Raw genomic sequence first — 18324 nt, 5'->3', positions numbered from 1 at the left:
AAAAACTGGCTGGGAGTGGTGGCACCCACGTGTAGTCCCAGCTACTGGGGAGGGTGAGGCACGAGGATTGCTTGAATCCAGCAGTGAGCCAAGATCATGCCAATGCACTCCAGCCTGAGCAACAGAGCGAGATAATGTCTCAAAAAAGAAAAAAAAAAAAAAAAAGGGGGGGGGGGCGGCTTATCTCCTGATCATTAGTTTCCTCTGAAAGTATCCTCAACATTGAAATCCTATTTTCTCATACTCTAAGGACACAAATTAGGTAAATCAACTTGCTTTAGATCTCCTATTTTTAAAGATCCTAGCATTACCACTGTCGCTAAAAACACCTAATTACCACTCCTGTAAACAGCAATACTGTTTTCCCATTTACTGTGGCTCAAAACCTCAACAGTCTCTAAAACTTCCCCCTGTAGCCACCATCCAATCATTTGCCAAGTGTCACTTATTCTCTTACAATATATAACAAAGATTTTGGAGCTGCCAAAGACTATGTCAACCTTCTTAGGGTATAATGAGAAAACTGAGGCTTAGAGAGTTGAATGTTTGACTATGAAACTAAGTGGCAAGTTAGGATTCATACATCTGACTCCTATTTCTGCTGCCATCTCCCTTACTTATGTAGTTGCTTGTATAAGAGAAAAGCCTCATAAATAATCTCTCTACTCACCCTACTAATCCATTCTGCAACCAGATTAATATCCTAAAACACAGAATGGCCAAATCAGACTCGTGCTTGAAAATTTTCAAAGGCTCCCAATTACTTAAGACAACATCTTATCTTTCCAGTCTTATTTTCCACTATTCGTCTACATATACTTGCTAGCCAAAAAAAGACAAATTACTATTGTCGTGTTTTTTCTGATCTGAGCCTAATATTGCTGCCTTCAAATTACACACATCTTTCTTTGCATTACCAAAATCTTACTTACTGTCCTCTAAGTTCAACATCAAATGCCTCTTAATTTATTACTTCAATATGTATTGAGTACATAACATGCCAAGTAATCTGCTAGTATTAGGAATCCAAAAACAAATAAGACATAATCCCTACCCTCAACTCACAGTAAGTAAGAGTGCATTTGTGTATGTATGTGGGAAGAGGGTAAAGAGTAGGCAGTATGACAATAGTGACAAATAAAAACAATTATAATACAAGGTAATACATTCAATAAGACCAGCAGGGGCTTAGTAGTTTCTTTTTTATGTTGACCGGCTTTTTTTCTTGGGAAGGAGTCTCACTCTGTTGCCTAGGCTGGAGTGCAATGGTGCGATCTCGGCTCACCGCAACCTCTGCCTCCTGGGTTCAAGTGATTCTCCTGCCTCAGCCTCCTGAGTAGCTGGAATTACAGGTGTCCACCACCATGCCCAGCTAATTTCTGTATTTTTAGTAGAGATGAGGTTTCACCATGTTGGCCAGGCTGGTCTCGAACTCCTGACCTCAGGTGTTCCACCCGCCTCAGCCTCCCAAAGCGTTGGGATTACAGGCGTGAGCCACTGCGTCCAGCCAAGAAAGTAGTTTCTTAAACAATGAAGAAAAGTTACCAAGTGGAAGGGAAAGGTGGGCTGTAAGAAAGGGATATTCAGGCAACAGGGACAGTAAGAGGGAAGGCAAAACAAAGCACAGCAATGAGAAACAGCATGAGACATGTACAGGAAACTCTAGTTCTGTAGTTCAGCCTTGCTAAAGTGTAAATCGCAAAGAAGGAACTGGATGGAAACGAAGTTGAAGGGATAGGTAACGGCCAGAGCGTGGAGAGCCTTGAATAACATATTAAGACATTTTCTTTTTTTTTTCCTTTTTTTTTTTTTTTTGAGACGGGGTCTCGCTGTCACCCAGGCTGGAGTGCAGTGGCCGGATCTCAGCTCACTGCAAGCTCCGCCTCCCGGGTTTACGCCATTCTCCTGCCTCAGCCTCCCGAGTAGCTGGGACTACAGGCGCCGCCACCTCGCCCGGCTAGTTTTTTGTATTTTTTAGTAGAGACGGGGTTTCACCCTGTTAGCCAGGATGGTCTCGATCTCCTGACCTTGTGATCCGCCCGTCTCGGCCTCCCAAAGTGCTGGGATTACAGGCTTGAGCCACCGCGCCCGACCTTAAGACATTTTCTTACAGGTGGATTAGGAGCCACTGAAACATGGAATAACGTAATCAAAATTACATGTTGTTTAGCTAATTCTGGCTTTAGGGGGTGAGAGGAAACAGGACACAGAAGCAGTGAGGAGGCTGTTATAAGAGACCAGAAAGGAGTTGTATAGTGAATATTTGCTGGGTTTTTTTTTCTGCTCAGCAACCAAAAGGCCCCTTCCTATATTTTCCATGGAAAGCTGGATCTTATCTTCCCATATGGAGCCTGGGGAGATAGGGCTCAATCACCTCCTCCCCTTCCCAGCAAAGAAGAAGTATGCCTGCACATGACCTAGGCTACTTGAAGTGGATACTCCTGCTGGGGAAGTCTTGACTTTGCAGGAGTAATGCAAAGACCCAGGACCAACCAGTTAGAAAATATTTGGCAATGGCAGACACTAGAGTCCAACTGTAGCATCCTATATAGACTGGTCAGTGGTGTGACCTTGACCTTCTCTTTGGTCTTCCCTTCTTTTTTTTTTTTTTTTTGAGACGGAGTCTCGCTCTGTCGCCCAGGCTGGAGTGCAGTGGCCGGATCTCAGCTCACTGCAAGCTCCGCCTCCCGGGTTCACGCCATTCTCCTGCCTCAGCCTCCCGAGTAGCTGGGACTACAGGCGCCCGCCACCTCGCCCGGCTAGTTTTTTTGTATTTTTTAGTAGAGACGGGGTTTCACCGTGTTAGCCAGGATGGTCTCGATCTCCTGACCTCGTGATCCACCCGTTTCGGCCTCCCAAAGTGCTGGGATTACAGGCTTGAGCCACCGCGCCCGGCCGGTCTTCCCTTCTTTGATTTCATACCATTCTTTAAACCAAGTTCTCTAACATTCCCATTACTTTTTTGAGCCATTCAATATCCTTCCAATAAATTTTCTTTCTGCTTAAGTTAGCCAAAAGAAAGTCAGTTTCCTGGCCCTCAATGGTTAAACGTACTCGGGGCTCAAAGAAAAAAAAAAAAAAAGTTAGCCAAAAGATGATTCCTGTTGTTTGCAACCAAGAATCCTAACACAATGATTAGGGCCTAAATTATAGCAATATGATTCAAAAGATAGTGATGGAATTTTTTTTTTATTGCCCTTTTGCTAAGATCTTTTAAAAATCATAATGGGAGGGAAACGACAAAGCCAGAAACACTTAGGGGATAAAAAATCAGTAGAACCTGGAGTTCAGAGGGAAAGAGGAATAGTTTAGCCATATCGAAAATGAGCTGCCTATAGTATGTTAAGTAGTGACATTCAGTAGGAGGTCGATGTATGAGTCTAAAAGTCCGGCTTGGAGATAGATTTTGATAGTTATTAGCAACTAAATGGTAGCTGTAAAAGTGGAGATTACCCAGTGAATGTGAAGAGCAGACCAAGGATAAGAAAAACTGCAAGGCTGGGAGGCCAAGGCTGGAGAATTGCTTGAGCCCAGGAGTTTGAGATCAGCCTGGGTAACAAAGGGACACTATTTCTACAAAAAAAAAAAAATTTTTTTTTAATTAGGGCGGGTGCAGTGGCCCATGCCTGTAATCCCAGCACTGGGAGGTGGAGGCAGGCGGATTGCTTAAGCCCAAGGGTTCAAGACCAGCCTGGGCAACATGGCGAAACCCTGTCTCTACAAAAAATACAAAAATTAGCCAGGCGTGTGACACAGGCCTATAGACGCAGCTGTTTTGAGGGCTGAGGCAGGAGGATTGCCTGAGCCCGGGAAGCTGAGGTTGCAGTGAGTCAAGACTATGCCACTGTACTTTAGCCTGGGCAACAGAGTCTGACCCTGTCTCAAAATAAAATTAAAAAAAAAAATGAACCAGGCATGGTGGCACATGCTGTGGTCTCAGCTACTTGGGAGGCTAAGGCGGGAGGATTGCTTAAGGCTGCAGTGAGCCAAGTTCATGACACTGCATTCTAGCCTGGGTGACAGACCCTATCAGAAAGGAGAGAAGAGAGAGGGGAGGAGAAGGGAGGAGAGGAGAGGAGCGGGGAGGGGAGGAGAGGGGAGAAAGGAAAGAAAGGAAGAAAGTAAGAGAACAACTGCACAAATATTGTTGGGAGAAACAAGAGAATGTTAATGTCCGTGAAGAACTGGAGAACCCATATCCATTCCAAAGAATGTAGCTGCAATTCACCTCTAATTAAGTCCTGCCAAATGGAAACACATATTCAAGGTTGAAAGAAAACTTCAGATTTTCCAAAAGTCAGAAATGTAGAGTTTTATGTAAAATCTTTTAGGTTTTGACTGTAAATAACTATTTTTTTAAGAAACTAAACACTATGCAGGATAAAGAAAACACTTAGCTAGGCCGGGCGCGGTGGCTCACGCCTGTAATCCCAGCCCTTTGGGAGGCTGAGGTGGGCGGATCACGAGGTCAGGAGATTGAGACCATCCTGGTTAACACAGTGAAACGCCATCTCTACTAAAAATAGAAAAAATTAGCCAGGCGTGGTGGCGGGCGCCTGTAGTCCCAGTTACTCAGGAGGCTGAGGCAGGAGAACAGCGTGAACCCGGGAGGTGGAGCTTGCCGTGAGTCGAGATTGCGCCACTGCACTCCAGCCTGGGCGACAGTGTGACACTCCGTCTCAAAAAAATAAATAAATAAATAAAAAGAAAGAAAACACTTAGCTGGAGACCCAACTGAGATTTTTAGTGGGGTGAGAAAAGCTGAGGAGGAACCCAGGAGAACATCAGAAATTAAGAATCAGAATAATGCCTTCTTAAGCAGGTAGGGAAAAACAGCTAGAGAAACAAGACAGTGCAGTGTCACAGAGGCAGAGAGTAGAAATTTGCAGGGGAAGAGTGATCAATTACATCAAACAAAGCAAAAATGTCCAACAATATAAGAACTTTAAAATGTCCACTGGATGTAATAATTGAAAGCCTTTCTGATACCTACTTTCCACTGTCAAACCAGAAGTAATCTGTCCATGTGAGTTTTCATAGCATTATGTATAGTCCTCTTTTAGGATAATTATCTTTTACTTTATATTTTACTTACATTTGTACATGGAATAATGAGCTTTGAAGTGCAAGGGACCTGGGTTCAAATTTCTGTCCCATCAAGAAAATTAACTTTTCTGGCCGGGCGCAGTGGCTCACGCCTGTAATCCCAGCACTTTGGGAGTCCCAGGCAGGCGGATCACGAGGTCAGGAAATCGAGACCATCCTGGTTAACACGGTGAAACCCCGTCTCTGCTAAAAATACAAAAACTAGCCGGGCGAGGTGGCGGCGCCTGTAGTCCCAGCTACTCGGGAGGCTGAGGCAGGAGAATGGCGTGAACCCGGGAGGCGGAGCTTGCAGTGAGCCGAGATCGCGCCACTGCACTCCAGCCTGGGCGATGAGCAAGACTCCATCTCAAAAAAAAAAAAAAAAAAAAAGAAAGAAAATTAACTTTTCTGAGTCTAGCTCATTCCTCTACATAAAGTAGATAACAGTATTAAGTTACAGGGACATTTATGAGGATTAATGAAACAACAGGCCCAGTACTTGACACATAGCTGCTAAGTCCTAGTAGGTACTGGACAAACGTTGTTGGACAAATTGGAGAAGACGTTGTTTTTGCCAATATCTGTACCCAGCATATAGTAATCAGCCTGAGAGAGGATCACTACCTAGATTAATGGCCTCCAAAATAGTTTAGCTTCGGTTGGCTGGTACCTATGAGCTTGAGTGCACCCTCTAGCTCTCTCTCCCTTTATATTAAATCTAATTTAAGGTGAACAGGAATAGCTACATTCTAGATTCTAGAGTCTGAAGATCATGTTCAACTAAATGGCTTCGGTCAGCCTAAGCCTGTTCTAGATGTTCTATGTCACTAGTATCCAATTTTGAGTGGTGAGACCTCACACTCTAAAGGATCCAAGGAAGGGTCATAAAAATTGCAAAAACACTACTCCCACCCTCAAATGTATTTTTTTCCCATGGCTTACAGGACACCACACTTTTCAAGTTTTCCTTCAATCTATGTAACTACTGTTTTGTTTTTTTTTTAAACCATTTATTTGCTACTTTTTTCCTATACCACCCCTTTAATTGAAGTTCACTTTGGTCCTAGGCCTTCTTTTCATTCTATACTTCCTTTTCACGGATGTCTAATTCCAATACATCACCTCAATTATTATTATTTTCTTCAATAAATTATATGCTTATGTCTCTCACATCTCTGGGCAAGATGTCACCTTTGAACTCTAGATCTGTGTATCCCTCTGCTTACTCCATAGTTTTTCTTGGCAGACTCTCCAGTTCCCCCATCCTCATCCCACCACCACATGTGCACATACACAAACTGGTAATCATTCTCCAGCATCTCCTATCCAGTTATGGTTGCACAGACCAGAAACCTACCTTACTACCCATACCCAATATTTTAAATTCCCATCTTTACCTCCTAAATATCCCTCAAATCCATCTACTTCTGCCTTTATTACCCTTTGGCTCAAAAGATGGCTCAATTTACCATCTTCGTTTCCCTGGACTATTGCAATTACCTTCTAACTGGTTCTCTTCCATTCTGCCACTTTAATTCTTATTTATCCTTCAGAGCTCATTTCAACAAAAAGTTGGGCCAGGCGCAGTGGCTCACGCCTGCAATACTAGCACTTCGGGAGGCCGAGGCGGGTGGATCATAAGGTCAGGGATGCAAGACCTGCCTGGTCAAGATGGTGAAACCCTGGCCAGGTGTGGTGGCTCACATCTGTAATTCCAGCACTTTGGAGACTGAGGCAGGTGGATCACCTGAGGTCAGGAGTTCAAGACCAGCCTGGACAACATGGTGAAACCCCATTTCTACTAAAAACAAATTAAAAAAAAAAATTAGCCAAGCGTGGTGGTGTGTGCCTGTAATCCCAGCTACCCGGGAGGCTGAGGTGGGAGAATTGCTTGAACCCAGCAGAGGTTGCAGTGAGTCAAAATCGTGCCACTGCACTCCAGCCTGGGCGACAGAGCAGGATTTGGTCTCAAAAAAAAAAAAAAAAAAAGTGAGCTGGGCGCAGTGGCTCACACCTGTAATCCCATTACTTTGGGAGGCCAAGGTGGGTGGATCACGAGGTCAGGAGTTTGAGACCAGCCTGGCCAAGATGGTGAAACCCCGTCTCTACTAAAAATACAAAAATTAGCTGGGCATGGTGGCAGGCACCTGTAATCCCAGCTACTCGGGAGGCTGAGGCAGGAGAATTACTTGAACTCGGGCAGCAGAGGTTGCAGTGAGCCAAGATCATGCCACTGCACTCCAGCCTGGGTAACACAGTGAGATTCCATCTCAAAAAAAAAAAAAAAGAAAAGAGAAGAAAAGAAAAAAGTTTTCCTTGATTTCCCAAACTAGTAACAGCTAAAATTGTTGAATGTACATTACATGCCAGGCACTCTTCTAAGCAATGAAAACGTATTAACATATTTAATTTTCTTTCTTTTTTTTTTTTTTTGAGACAGGGTATCATTCTGTCACCCAAGCTGGAGGGCAGTGGCACCATCTCGGCTCACTGCAACCTCTCTCTGCCTTCCAGGCTCAAGCAATTCCTCTGCTTCAGCCTCCCAAGCAGCTGGGACAACACGCACACGCCACTATGCTCAGCTAGTTTTGCATTTTTGGTAGAGACGGGGTTCCGCCATGTTGCCCAGGCTGGTCTGGAACTCCTGGCCTCAAGTGATCGGCCGGCCTCAGCTTCCCAAAGTGCTGGGATTACTTTGGCATGAGTCACAGCTCCTGGCCTCTTACTTAATTTTCTTAACAAGACCAAAATAACTATCTCTATTTCACAGATGTAGAAACTGAGGCACAACGAGATAATACCTTGCCCAATATCCTACAGCTAGTGAAAAGTGGCACCAGATTCAGATTTAGGCAGTGTAGCTCCAGAAGACACATTCTTAACCACTGTACTATACTATGCTCTAGGTTACATGCCCCATTATAAATTCTTTTATAACATCCAGTACTTCTCCTTTGTTGTAGAGATTGAATAACTGATTATATAATTGTTTGACGTCTACTCCCTCTCCCCATTAGAATGCAAGTTCCACAAGGGTAAGGGCTTGCGTATGGCTTGTCCATTACAGTATTCCCTTTGCTTATCAGGTGGTAATGGGCATTCAATGTATTTTTGTTGAAGGAATGCACTGAACTTCTAGTCGAAGGTGTGTGGGAGAGAGGTTTCTGAGCCAAAGCAATGGCTTCCCTCACTCAGACTGCATGACAGCAAAAGGGCAGTAGCAGTTTCCTACTAGAAACATCCAGAAGTAGTATCATAAAATCACAAGCACCTTCACTTTTTAGTAGCTGTAGCAGACACAGCTTTTACATAGAACAAAAGGGGTTGTATGGCACTACACATAAAAGACTGTTTTTTAGAGTGAGGTACTCGCTGTTGACAGTAATGAAATGTTAGTTACCCCATTAGGTTTAGGACTATAATGCCTCAATGGTGACCAATTCCAGCTGTGGTCAGAAGTGAATGGATGACACTATATCCTTTTTTTTTTCTTATTTTTTTTTGAGACAGGGTCTCCCTCTGTTGCCCAGGTTGGAATGCAGCAGCACGATCTCGGCTCACTGCAACCTCCTCCTCCAGGGTTCAAGCGATTCTCCCACTTCAGCCTCCTGAATAGCTGGGATTACAGACACATACTACCATGCCTGGTTAATTTTTGTATTTTTAGTAGATACGGGGTTTAACCATATTGGTCAGGCTTCTCTCAAACTCCTGACCTCAGGTGATTAACCTGCCTCAGCCTCCCAAATTGCTAGGATTATAGGTGTGAGCCACTGCGCCCGGCCGGATGACACTATATCCTTATGACTCAAAAACAGAGCACAGATTCTTTTCTTTTTTTCTAAGTCAACCTCATTGCAGATTTTTTTCCCAGTAAAATCCTCAAGGTTTGGCCTAAGTCTGAAGACAGAAAATAAGAGCCTAATCTTTGCGGAACATTAGACTTAGGTCAAGTTTGGACTAGATCTGGAGAAGCTGCTCTTCACTGGCTCATGGTCACTAAGGTGAAAATAATACTCTGTGTTCTAGATGAGAAATCTCTAACTGGGCCAATGTTCACCTTATACTACCACTTTTGGGTATCCAACATAGTAACAATATATATTAATTTAGGTAACAGATTCCTGTCCTCTTCATGCTCCCCCACATGCATTCCTGCATGCCCTATTTTAACTGAGCCAAGTACACATAAATGTGTTCAGCCTAATAGAAAAATATAAATATTTACTTAATTCAACCGGAGGCTATAAGGAATTGTTTTCACTGCAATAATTATGCTAAAAGCGTATGTGTGGGAAGAGAAACACCATAAAGCACTGTTATTATCAGACTTGTGCCTAAAAACTGACCCCAGTGACATGGGATTCATGAAATTTTAATGGGCTAAACTGACTTGCATTGGCTAAAAAAGTGAGTTACATGCAAGACTGACCAAGTCATTTTCCCCTGTACAGCTTAAAGTATTTCACATAATCTTATCTTCAAAATAACTAAGTTAAATAAAAGAAACAAACTATTTATTCTTTTCCCTTTTAACAGAGATACAAAGACAAAAATAAATCTTACATTCTCAAGGTTCTACAATTGCTAAAGGCACAGCTTTAACAGGCTACTGAATACCTACCTACCTGTCTAGTGTTCTGGTCAAAGACAGTTTGCACACAGGGGTCAGCACTGAACTTTTTTGTTTGTTTGTTTTGGTTTTTTCTGAGATGTAGTCTCACTCAGTCGCCCAGGCTGGAATACAGTGGCTCAATCACAGCTCACTGAAAGCTCCGCCTCCCAGATTCAAGCGATTCTCCTGCCTCAGCCTCCTGAGTAGCTGGGACTACAGGCGCGCCACTACACCCAGCTAATTTTTTTTTTTTTAATTTTTAGTAGAGACGGGGGTTTCACCATGTTGGTAAGGCTGGTCTCAAACTCCTGACCTCATGATCCGCCTGCCTCGGCCTCCCAAAGTGCGGGGATTACAGGCGTGAGCCATCGCGCCTGGCCCAGCACTGAATTTTTAAAAGGAGGGAGGCTGGGCCGGGCACGGTGGCTCACGAATGCAATCCCAGTACTTTGGGGGGCCGAGGCGGGCGGATCACGAGGTCAGGAGATTGAGGCCATCCTGGCTAACATGGTGAAACCCTCTTTCTACTAAAAATACAAAAAATTAGCCGGGAGTGGTGACAGGCACCACCTCCCGCTACTCGGGAGGCCGAGGCAGGACAACGGTGGGATCCCCGGAGGCGGAGCTTGCAGTGAGACGAGATCGCACCACTGCACTCCAGCCTGGGCGACAGAGCAAGACTCCGTCTCAAAATAAATAAATTAATTAATTAAATAAATTAAAAGGAGGGAGGCTGGATAATAAATGGGGCTTTGAAGTCAGACCAGAGTTCCTCTTACCCTTGGTTGTGTTACCTAACCTCACAGTCTCTTTTTATTTTCCCTGTAAAATGAAACTAGCACCACATACATTTCAGAGTTATTCTAAAAATTAAAAGATAACATACAATGCTTGGCACATAGCAGGCAAATAAAAAGGAATTTATTATTCTCCATCCAATATTTTAAAACAGTACCACTGAAGGCTTCTCTCAAAGCAAAATTACTCCTCAGAGACTTGGCAGAGCTGATCTGTTAGGCAGAATGGAGGGATACTGAAATAGATGTAAAAGTTTCACAATTACATGGCAGGACTGCTGGGCAGGATGAAAGCACTCCAGTACTACCGTGCTGAGAAAGCAGCACAAGTCTTTAACATCATAATCATGAAACAGATTTCAACCAGCACTTGTGATCTAGAGTCACATCCCAGGTAATTCAACTAATCACTTTTATGTTTGTAGGAATATGTCAGTGTCTATTTCTTAAGTATTCCATGTACTTCACAATACCTGCTTGTGGTAACTTTCAGTTTCCAAATGACTAGATTGTCCCTTGGCAGTTCACATGCCCAGATCCAGCTTATTTAGTTTTTGACTCCCATGACTTTCAGGAGTGTAGTGAAAAGAAGTAACCATTGCTATACTATATATTTAAAATTTCATTTAAAAAAGGTCCCAACAGCAGTCACATTTGTAAAACACACAAAAGCACTACATTTTATAGGAGAATTGATATGCAAATTAAGGAAGAACTGACCAATGTGCCCCACACCCAGAAAGTGGGGAAAACAAGAATGACTGGGTACTGAGTAGAAGAAATGAAAAATACTGAGTAAAAGTTCAATGTTCATGTAACTTGCTAGCCCCTATTCAAAAACCCACTAATTTGTGCAGCAGCAACAGAAAATGAAAAAAAAAGATGAAAAAATTCAAAAATCCAGAAACACCTACTATTCATGCTGTTTACTTAGATATATGTGTATCTGACAAAATCATGTTTCATACACGAAATTCTGTTATGATTTGGGTCTATGTAAATAGGCAGCCAAACTATAGAAATCATTGGTTTCTTCTAGAACTAACCAAAAGAAATTCCCATATCACTAATATGACAATGTTCTTCTAAATAACCACGTCCCAAAGAAATAATCCCCAAAGATATAGTGCATCCCCAAAGTATGTAGTGGAAGAAAAAAAGAAAGCAGGAAATTCCAAAGGTTTCTGTAATAACACAAGAGACAATTTGAGAAACCTTAAACATTTTACAACTCCCAGCTGAGCACTGTGATATGGGCCGGCCTATAACCCCAGCTACTTGGGAGGCTGAGACGGGAGGACTACTTGGGCCAAAAAGTTTGAGGTTGCAGTGAGCTATATAATTGCACCACTGCACTCCAGCCTACATAACAAACAGAGCAAGATTCTGTCTCTTAAAAAAAACAAAAACAAACAAAGCAAAAACAGAAAAAAAATGTGTAAGACCTTATAGCTGTTGAGTATCCTTCTCTCAAATAAAATTAAAAATTCAGTTACTATATATCCTGTATTGGAAAGCTACTGACATAGTCTTAGAAGAATTACAGACTCTGAAAACAAAAAGGTGTTATTAGGAAATTACTAATCACTGGAATATTGAGACACTACCCAAAGGATTGGCACTATCACATTTAAGGTGCTAACATACAAGGGAGCAATGAAGCACAGTCCTGGTAAATTATCTGGTAGTTTCAGTAGCATGCTATTTAATTATCTTTTTAAAATGAAATAAATAAAATGAAGTCATATACAAAAAATATCTATGGACATATTAATATATTAATATACAAAGGAAAGAAAATCAGGGATATTTCACTTCTTAAAATGACAAGGTCAACTCTTTCTTAATAATTACACATAACAGTAAATCATAGTTCTGAAAGCTCTTTCCAAACAAACTAGTGAGAATATACTACAGGAGAATCTGAATTTGAAGAGGCTAGAATGTTGTCTAAGATCCCTACACTGCTCCACTGCTTAAAATATATTCCTGGATCTCTCCCTGCTGAAGACTAATGTAAAAGTAATTATCAGCCAGGCGCGGTAGCTCACGCCTATAATCCCAGCTCTTGGGGAGGCAGAAGCAGGAGGATAGCTTGAGCCCAGGAGTTTGAGACCAGCCTGGCCAACATAGTGAAACCCCGTTTCTACTAAAAACACAAAAAATTAGCCAGGCATGGTGGCACACACCTATAGTCCCAGCTACTCAGGAGGCTGAGGCAGGAGAGTCACTTGAACCTGGGAGGCGGAGGTTGTGGTGAGCCAAGATCGCCCCATTGCACTCCAGCCTGGGCAACAGAGTGAGACTTGGTCTCAAAAAAAAAAAAAAAAAAAAAGTAATTATTTATGCCAGGCTAATTTCTATCTATGCCTGCTGGAATTTTTATTATTTTGCACCATACAATTAATGGGTAGAAATTACATGCTTTAAGTCTCTGCTGCAACCTGAAGGCAGCAAATAAGATATTTTGAAGTTGACCATTTTGCTTCATGTTACATTAACAAACTAAGGGCCTAGTGAAGGATGGAAACTATATAATTGATAATAAAAGGGCAAAAGAAATGTTACCTAGAGAACAGCTTAATGAGAAACCTCGGAGATTAAGATACTTTGTAGTTTAAATGCAAAACATTAAGTAACTACAAAGAGGTGGACTTATTTTACAATACAAATACAATAAAAACTTTAAAGTTTCGGCCGGGCGCGGTGGCTCAAGCCTGTAATCCCAGCACTTTCGGAGGCCGAGACGGGCGGATCACGAGGTCAGGAGATCGAGACCATCCTGGCTAACATGGTGAAACCCCGTCTCTACTAAAAAAAATACAAAAAACTAGCCGGGCGAGGTGGCGGGCGCCTGTAGTCCCAGCTACTTGGGAGGCTGAGGCAGGAGAATGGCGTAAACCCGGGAGGCGGAGCTTGCAGTGAGCTCAGATCCGGCCACTGCACTGCAGCCTGGGCGACAGAGCGAGACTCCGTCTCAAAAAAAAAAAAAACTTTAAAGTTTCATTTAAAGTTTACTCACACACAAAACTGAGAGATTAAAGGAGAAAAAGGTTATCCAAGACAAAATCTAGAATGCAGTAAATGTTTTGCTGTTGTTTTGAGACACAGTCTCTCTTGGCTACAGTGCAGTGATGTGATCTCAGCTCACTGCCATCTCCACCTCCCTGGTTCAACCGATTCTCCCGCCTCAGCCTCCAGAGTAGCTGGGCCTACAGGACCGCACCACCACACCCAGCTAATTTTTGTATTTTTTTCAGTAGAGACGGGGTTTCACCATGTTGGCTAGGATGCCCACCTTGGCCTCCCAAAGTGCTGGGATTACAGGCGTGAGCCACCACACCCAGCCAGAATGCAATAAATGTTAAATAAACTTCAGGTAAAAGAAAACTTCAGGCCAGGTGTGGTGGCTCATGCTTGTAATCCTAGCACTTTGGGAGGCTGAGGCAGGCAGATCAGCCTGAGGTCAGGAGTTTGAGACCAGCCTGGCCAACATGGTGAAACCCTGTCTCTACTAAAAATATAAAAAATTAGCCAGGCATGGTGGCACATGCCTGTAACCCCAGCTACCACTTGAACCCAGGAGGCAGAGGTTGCAGTGAGTCAAAATCACACCACTGCACTACAGCCTGGGTGACACAGTAAGACTCATCTCAAAAAAAACAACAACAACAACAAAAAAACAACTTCATATGACAACTTCATTACATAGAAATACAACTGTCAGCCGGGCACAGTGGCTCACACCTGTAATCCCAGCACTTTGGGTAGCTGAGACGGGCCGATCACGAGGTCAGGAGTTAAAGACCAGCCTGGCTAATATGGTGAAACCCTGTCTCTACTAAAAATACAAAAATTAACCGGGTGTGGTGGTGCACGCCTGTAGTCCCAGGAACTCGGAAGGCTGAGAAAGAAGAATCACTTGAACCTGGGAAGCAGAGCTTGCAGTGAGCAGAGATAGCACCACTGCATTCCAGCCTGGGTGACAGAGAGACTCTGTCTCAAAAAAAAAAAAAAAAAAGAAATACAACTGTCAGGCTGGGTGTGGTGGCTCACACATGTAATCCCAGCACTTCGGGAGGCCAAGGTGGGAGCATCACTTGGGCCGAGGAGTTCAAGACCAGCCAGGGCAAGATGGCAAAGACCCCCGTCTCTTAAGAAAGAAACACAACTCTCATTTGGGTACTAGGTACCAAAGAAAGACCACACCTTGAACATCAGGGCCCCTTTACATTCCCTAAAAGGTTTCAGTTAAACAGAAGCAAAAACGTACAATGTCAGCGAATTAAGCAAAAAGGAAAGCGCAAAAAATCACAGGAAGATGAAAAGATCACCAACTTGGAGAGGTAAAAGAATAAAAGATCATAGATGATGAAAGAGGGGATATAAATAAAGTGAGATAAGAAACATGATAGTCTATCAATGAATCAAATGCTAAAGGTAAAATAGTGAATATTATACCACAATGGTCACAGTAATGTAAGGACAGGTCATGCAAAGACCTGCAGATCAAGGACTTGCTCAAATGCAACTACAGAAGTAGAGTGACTTCTAGAGATGAAAGTGGAGACTCAGAGAAATGTTTGTCTTCCGTTTTCCTCACAAGTATGAGGCTGGATGTAAGCTCAGAACATAGCTTAACTCTTTCAGAGCTGTAGACAAACAGCTCGCTAAAATATTTAATATTCATCTGAATGTTACAGTCCTTTCACAGATGAGAATACCAAATCTTATTTCTTCAGTAAGCAAACACTGTTTTGACACCCACAAATTAATCTTATGTGGTAGTTTTGCTTAGAAAAGTGGCTCATGCCTGTAATCCCAGCACTTCGGGAGTCCGAGGCAGGAGGAACACAAGGTCAGAAGTTCAAGACCAACCTGGCCAATACGGTGAAACCCCGTCTCTACTAAAAAAAAAAAAAAACCTTAGCCAAGTGTGGTGGCAAGCACCTGTAATCCCAGATACTCAGGAGGCTGAGGCAGGAGAACTGCTGGAACCTGGGAGGCAGAGGTTGCAGTGAGCCCAGATCGTGCCATTGCACTCCAGCCTGGGTGACAGAGCAAGACTCTGTCTCAAAAAAAGGAAAACTGACAAAATCAAAAGAGCAGATGCACAGGACAGATCAAACATGGAGAATACAAAAACTGTTCAAGTACTCATACATTGTTCCATTATATCCCTTATCCCAATCCATTACTCCTTTGCTATTTCGCTCTCGATGTGTCGCCCAGGCTGGAATGCAATGACACGATCTTGGCTCACTGCAATCTCCACCTCCAGGGTTCGAGCGATTTTCATGGCTTGGCCTCCCATGTAGCTGGGACTAAAGGCGCATGTGACCATGCCCAGCTAATTTTTTTTTGTATTTTTTGTACTTTTAGAGACGGGGTTTCACCACGTTGGTCAGGCTGGTCTCGAACTCCTGACTTCAAGTGATCCGCCCGCCTCCACCTCCCAAAGTGCTGGGATTACAACCGTGAACCGCGGCGCCTAGCCCACTATTTCAGTTTTAAACCTTCTCCCAAGCCTGTCTCTTCACACATGCCTACTCTCTCTTTGGCCAATGTCTTTCACTTGCCTTCAGATCCACTGGCACGCCTCTCTTGTAGCAGAAGGTCTTCTTACATGGAAAATGTTTTTCTTATCATAACTCTTTTTTTAAGGGTTGGGATAATTCCAAGTACTTGAAATAAGTTTCTCACATCTTGCTCTATGAGGTTGACTAGGATTTGTTCTGAAACCTATTGGGTGACCAATACAAAAGAAATTCCTAAGCAGAAAACATGATCTAATTAACTAATACAGGACACTATCCAAATCACAAACTCACTTTCGATATGTAATGTGCCCCATACCAGATGACTTCAGCAGATGCTAACCTAGGCTGAGAATCCTTGCCTGAGTCGACAAACTCAGAAAAGCATGGAGATGAAACGATCTGTAGACACTGGTGTGATGGCAGAGGATGGAGCAGACACTGATAAGGCAGCTCCCCTGGCTTGTGTTTGGGGCGCTCCGCTCTTTATTCTTTAATAGAAAAAGACAGAGTTCTAAATCTCTGCCTTATGGCTCACTTTGCTTAGCGATACAAAAGAGATCGGTCCACTATATACCTTTTCTGTGAAGACCCTAATCACTTCAAGACTGTCGCCTAAAAAGCAAGAGACTGCTGCATTTGCACAGCTTCTGCAGGGAAATTCCCTGCGACACTAGAGACAGGTAAATAAAAAAACTGCATTCGCTCCAAGGCAGGGGGAGGGGTCTTCTATCAGTGAAGTAAACCACTGAGTTCTGCAGACCTGTCAAGGAAGATCCAAGGCTTGAGCTCCTGTCTTCCCACCATCTCTAAACATTCTCCAACAGCCTGCTCTTCACTCCCAGGAGACCCACAAAACTTACACCTGAGAATAAGTAAAAATCTGCATACGCTTACCCCATGCTTTCCTACCCACCTTTATTATTAAAATACAGAAGAAAAAAGAACAATAAAAAGAAGTAGAAAACCCTAACCACCGATTTCTGAATCCAAAGTATGGAGTAACCAAACGGGGCCGGCGAGTTTTCCCTTCTCTGAAGAGAGGAGAACAAGGCGCCGCCTCCAATCTACACTACGCCCAGTAATGCAATGACAAGCCCTAAAAACTCCACAGCGTCCCAGGCAGTCCCTCGCGGCTCGGCCCGGCAGCCACCCTCTCCCCCGACCTCTCACAAAGGAGACTGGTTCAGTCCAGAGCATCACCCCGCACCTGATCCCTCCCAACTAGGGGGCGAGCAGGGGGTGGAAGAGAGAGGAGGAGGAGTTACTTAAATCAAATCTCTGAGAGCCTCAGCTTTTGCTGACTCCTGGCCCAGCACTGAGGAGCGGGTGTGAGCGGGAAGCTTACCTGTGCAAGTCCTGGTGCTTCCTTTCCAGGCAGTGTTTCAACTCACCCTCTCCGAGAACAAGGCGCCTTCCGGCGGAGCATGGCCAGCCCTCGCCTCAATCTAGCTTGCTAGTAGTCCATTCTCCCTAGGCTCCGCCCCCCTGCGCTCCCATCCGCCAATGGCAGCACCGAAGCCCGGCCTCTTCCAGCGAGCTAATGTGAGCGCCATCCAGGAAGTCTCTTGAGAGTGGAAGGTCCTAGGAGGATGAGACGGGTACGTAGGCGACCACAAATATGCCTGATTGAAAATAAAATCTGGCGGCGGCTCGCCTCTGACGGCTCAGTTCACAGGCGACCAGGCCCCTCGGCATCTATATTTGACCCCCGCCATTGGGGGCGCTCTGAACTAAAATAACACTTAGTTACCTACTTCTGGGAAGCCATCTTGGCGCAGACTCGGGGACGGGGTGAGAGTGCTTAAAGAATCTGAAGCCCCTGTCGGCGTTGTGTCCGACTATCTAGGTCCAGCCCGAACATACTCTCTGTATACACTCAGGATGCCCCTCAGTCACGACGTGAAACCCTTGGAATAATGCCGTATGTGGTTACGGGCAACCACCACCACCCTCTCACTTAACTGTAGGAGTAAAGCAATTTTAACAAATCGAATAAGCAAAAAATAATTCTAATGACAGTGAAAGTTACAGTTTCCTAGGGTAATCCTTTATGGCCAGCTCACTCAAAATATCAGGACATGTATCTATACTAGGTGCTACTAATCTTTATGATTCACTGCAAATTTTCCAGTAGGGGCACTGTGAATCAGTTGGAAATCAAGAACAGGATTTAAGGAGGAATTCCTTTTTCTTTTTTGAGACGGAGTCTCGCTCAGTCACCCCGGTTGGAGTGCAGAGGGGCGATCTCGGCTCACTGCAACCTCTGCCTCCCGGGTTCAAGCAATTC

At 43.8% G+C, this 18324-nt stretch overlaps 1 protein-coding gene across 3 annotated transcripts in view; it reads right to left on the bottom strand.

The window, feature by feature from the left end:
* The window catches only part of CHD8 (chromodomain helicase DNA binding protein 8), a 68089-nt gene extending 50604 nt beyond the window's left edge, over positions 1 to 17485 (bottom strand). For 2 of the 3 annotated variants that reach the window (XM_037987576.2, XM_037987579.2), the window contains exon 1: positions 17383 to 17485. The gene's annotated coding sequence lies outside the window, so the exon portion shown is untranslated. The remainder of the gene's footprint in view (positions 1 to 17382) is intronic. The other variant, XM_037987582.2, reaches the window with a different exon arrangement.
* Positions 17486 to 18324: the final 839 nt, after the last annotated feature.

The sequence above is a fragment of the Chlorocebus sabaeus genome, chromosome 29 (genome assembly GCF_047675955.1).
Source record: "Chlorocebus sabaeus isolate Y175 chromosome 29, mChlSab1.0.hap1, whole genome shotgun sequence".
In the NCBI taxonomy this organism is placed as follows: domain Eukaryota; kingdom Metazoa; phylum Chordata; class Mammalia; order Primates; family Cercopithecidae; genus Chlorocebus; species Chlorocebus sabaeus.
Note: the sequence above shows the minus strand (reverse complement) of the source record. Positions and strands in the feature narration are given on the sequence as shown.